The 4856-nt window shown below is 37.1% G+C and overlaps 1 long non-coding RNA gene across 1 annotated transcript; it reads left to right on the top strand.

Annotated features, from left to right (window-relative positions):
- The first annotated feature begins 1365 nt into the window (after positions 1-1365).
- Positions 1366-2624, top strand: LOC149199242 (uncharacterized). The gene is made up of 3 exons (XR_016253259.1): positions 1366-2078; positions 2197-2241; positions 2406-2624. It is a non-coding gene; the product is annotated as an uncharacterized LOC149199242 (long non-coding RNA).
- The last annotated feature ends 2232 nt before the right edge of the window (positions 2625-4856 follow it).

Genomic DNA, 4856 nt, shown 5'->3' on the forward strand with positions numbered 1-4856 from the left:
TAATACTATCAGGTGTTACATCAAAATGGACACCCAAAGACTGGAGGAAAGAATCTACACTTTTGCACAAATATGTGTGGAAGTAGACCTCAACAAAGGATTGTCAGACCAAATTCAACTGAAGCATAGATAGAGGTGCTAGACACAAGTTTTAGATTATGAAAATACAACATTCAGATGCAAAACCTGCCAACAAACAGGACACCTACAAAGCACGTGTCCAACGGCCAAAAAAGACACTCATAGGAAGAAGAAAACAAGGAAACAATCCAAGGGATGGAAATTTCCTCCATGACTCTCGGATGACGAGGAGGAAGAAGAGGTGGAACATGTCACACCCAACGAGACTAATTATATGAACAAAGGACCAAAAGTAGAAGACATAAATCCACAAGAACCTATAGACGCACAGTCGGCAAGGATACCAGAAACAATGGATATGAGCAGATCCAAACGTCAACACATATCAGACACATCAGATTCTGATAAAGAAAACCCCCAACCTGTGGCTGATACAATGCTAGCACTTATATCTCCAACAGAGTCTCGGGGGGGTGGAGAAAGGTTGAGAAGAAAAAAAGGGCGAAAAGCTTGACTTTTCCCCCCATCTATACATTATTTCTTGTTTCTTTTCATGATCTTTGATCAGCAGCCACACTGCTGATGCAATGCACCATAGCATCTGCAATATGTAATTTTGTTTTAATTAATAAAATTATGATTTTTCCTTGGAAAAAAAATATTTTGAGACTTTGTAACTATTGAAACTACAATTTTCAAACCAACCTACGAAAGAAGAATGTGTGACCTACTGTCATGTACCTTCATTCTTCACAAAAAAAAAATGTTTCCTTGCTCAATTGTGATGAAGATATTCATTTTATGTCTATTGTTCTAATACATGTATATCCATACATTCATCCTCCTATACACCGAACCCTGGGATCTCACATATGTAGCTAGGTAGGTTTCACAATATATATATATATAAGATCGCCACCCTTTTTCAACTTCTTATTTACATATGGTTAAGGTAGCATATATAATGGCCATTTAAGATTTACAACACCTAAGGGAAATATAGGGTATGCATACTTTTCATAGTTTCTTTGGGTTCTAGTAAGTTATGCAAGGTTTGTGCCTAACATCATATTCATTATATCCATGTAATACAGGGTGGGGTTATTTTCTTGCTTGCGAGAGTATGTTATTAAAGGCTATCACCTCGTTACTCTAATCACCATGATTGTCACCTGAATACAATGAGTAAAGGTGTTCGCTACATACCACAGATATTAATGAGTTTCATTAAAGTATTTACTATGATGCTCTTCGCATATTTTATCTCATTCTTGGCATGCATCTTTCATTCTTGGGGATTCTCTCCAGTAATGAAAATTATCCATGTCGGCGATCCTCACACGGAGACCACTCCCTTCACCTACATTCTTCTTCCCTTGGGAAACTCACCTGGTAATGAGGGTCTTCCACGTATCAGTTCCTCTCATGGAGGCCATGTGATGACTCTGGTATTCTAACCCTACTCTCCGCCAAACTCTAATTCTAGGTTATTGTGTCATTATTGTGTGGCTTCTCTCCGGTGGCGTCAACACAGAGTTCTCTGTATCGATACGGCATATGGAATTTTTTGTGTGTTCATGTAGGGTATGGCTTCTACTTGTCTCCATGCTCATCTCTATTCGTCTCCCTGAGATCATTCTGGTCAGGTTCTACTGTACCACGATTGAATAATGTGTTTACCGCTCTAGCTTCTTCCATCCCTATAATAGTTATCCTAATCTATCTGTGCTACAACTCAACTGAGGGAGACTAGAGTAATTACCTCGACAGTGGGGGTCACCTGTTCCCAAAACATTCCCTTTCTCAGGTGATAGCTCACACCTTAATTTTTGTTTACTTGGTTTTCACATTTCATTTGTTATTTACGCCCTCTGGGTTAGATTGATTAACTCCTTCATGTTTACTTCTATTCCCGTACAATTTTTTTCCCGAGTGAATGGATATTTCACCCATTTACTTGCTAATCATTCGCAATGAGGGAAGGGTTGGCATACCAGGTAATTTCTTTTTCATTTTTCCTCTATCCCTAAGCTCTCTTCAACTCAATGATACCGGTTTTTTTTGTTTTCCTTTTTTTATTGATCCTTGACACCCTTGTTTCACAAACTTGTGCAGAGAGGCGATTTGTGCCACCGGTTACAGACTTGGAACGAGTTCAAGGTTTCATCCCCTACCCCAATTATGTCGTTAACTAAGTTATCATTCATTTTGAAGGTCTTTATAGTATTGATTCCTGAAAACGTAGTTCTTATAATTTGTCATTCCCTTGAACTAAATAGATTTCTAATCTTTTTTTGTTGACATTATTTGACTGACATTCCCAGTCAAAGGCGTGAGAGGTTACTCCTTCCTTGTCCGTGCCCACTACCGCACAGGAAAACGTTTTGGCTCGTCAACCAGGTAGCCATATTAGGGTTTATTATCCACTTCTCTCAATGGTTAATTTTAGTTCTTTTTTGTCCCTTCGGGAGATTAACCCCCAATCCATGGTATTCTTGTCTTTTACCTGCATTCCTCCCATATTATTTGGGTAATGGTTTGAAATACCCCCTGTCAGTTTACATTCCCCTCTAATTTCCCTAATTGTTTTTCCTTCTTTCCTTTTTTTTTTGCTTACAGGTGCAGGGGAAACCCAACTCCACAATTTGCTAGTATATTCTATTTATGTTTGTGGCCTCCTATATTTATATCATTTTTAAAGAAAACCTAGTCTCCATCTGATTCTCATGCTTTACTATTTATGCTATGCAGGTATTATTGTTGTGCCTTCTTTGCTCCCGTTAATTGAGCTCCAGCTTAAATTTGGCATTGATTAACAATGTTTCCCTTCTTTCCAGGTGGGTATTCCGGGCACCTCCCTACAAGGGTTATTCTCGATTATATGCTCGGTGACACTAAGTGTCGGGGTTTCAAATCTGAACTGATTAATGTACTAGAAGAGGATCTATGTTTTAAATTTACCACAGGATTTTTCCTGTGTTTGATATTCGGTGTGAAGACATAAAAATTGTGTATTTTATTTTCTATGGATCATAGCCTTGATTTGCATAGGGGTGTGCAGCCTTGCTTGGAAAACTGGTTTTGTATTTGGATATTTTTGCTAGAAAATCGTATTACTCTTGTCTGTAACGTAGTCCTCCTGGCGACACATTGTAGTATAATTTATTGGATGTCTATCTCTCTAGTTTGTTCTACACTTTAGTCCACATTCATGTTTCATTGTCTTGGTCTATCCATGGAAAAGAATTTTTTATATTTGTTGGCATGTAAAATGATTGTTCTGGCTCGTTTCTGGTTCATTATCCTATTGCTTCCTATCAGGCATGGCATGATTACACTAGTATTCATGGTTCAGTTGTCCCAAAATATTTGTAAATAAGACTTGTGTGTCTAATTATGTGCCTACTATAAGTATTCCTAACACATATGCCTAGTGTAGATAATAAAACATGATTATCTTTGTGAATATTCTCTTAATTTTTCCTTCTCCGAAAAGGATGGATAAACTCCAGAAAATTAAATTGTAGGGATTGTATGATTTTTGTAGTGCATTGTATATCTTATGTAATTACAATTTGTATTATATTTTGATCCTTATGACTTTTATAAGAACATATTGTTACACATAAGTTTTACGTTAATTGGGTCTCTACTAATTGTAGATGACTCCTTTCTGACATAGGAGTCTCTAAGGGTACTACTTACAACAAATGCTTTAATTTACATACTAATCTCAACTAGTATGTCTGTGAATTTTTGTTGGTTTAATCTTAAATTTTTGTGGAAAAGAGCTCGTTACTTTTGGTGTGGTTGATTTGGCTGTAGCACTTTTCCTTTCCATTTCTAGTTATCACATAGGTAGTGTTATCCGTATACTTGACATTCTTTCGTTTTTTGTCAATAACACTGCCAGGGTCTCTACTGTGTAATCCCTCTACTCATGTGTCCATATCGGGTTTATATCCTAAGACTTGGGAATTGACTTTAAGTTCCAATGTTTCCCTCGATAGTTAATCATAGCCTATATCGTGATTGAGTGGAGACTTACAAAGGATGACCCCTCTGCTTACTCTATCCACCTTTACCTTACTACAAGGATCTCGACTATGCAAGTTCCACCAGAATTAGTGTATCTATTCCACATGGTCTGTAAGAATCAATTAGTGTGCCTTACTCCAACCCCAAGAGTTGTGGTGTACTTTTCCCCTTCCCGAAAAGAGGTTTTTCCCTGCCTTCCTAGGATCAGTAGAACTCATAAGTCTCTTATCACAATATAGTAATTGCACAGAAAATCAAGCAAATATTATAGATAATGTAAATAATCAATAATTTTACCACATAATACCCACGCAAACTTATCCCTACAACAACTATTAAATCGACTCATGAAGAAAATAAATCAATCTACATATCTATCATGTATTTAAATTCCCATACAAGAATTCACTTATCTATTTCACATCTATGGTTAGATTCCAAACTTCAGATTGTGCTTAGTATATACAGCGTAAATTCACAACATACCAAATTGTTATTCAATTTTTCCAGAAGTATTAACAAAAGAACTAGGAAATGATAGAGATGGAAACCCCTAACTGAATCCTAGCTGGAAACTTCACTTGGGAAAGAACTTCTCCTCCCAACCTTGAACCAAATTCCTCTGGTTCACCCCTGTGCTAAGATTTTCTTTCCTGGGTATCAACCACCCCCTTGTTGATCCTTTCAATGGGTATTTAATACCTTTCTTTCATGATAAAGTTTCTGTTAGTGGTGTC

This window comes from Pinus tabuliformis, chromosome 2_1 (assembly GCF_031772625.1).
Source record: "Pinus tabuliformis cultivar Carrire ecotype Pingquan chromosome 2_1, CPIR1, whole genome shotgun sequence".
Classification (NCBI taxonomy): domain Eukaryota; kingdom Viridiplantae; phylum Streptophyta; class Pinopsida; order Pinales; family Pinaceae; genus Pinus; species Pinus tabuliformis.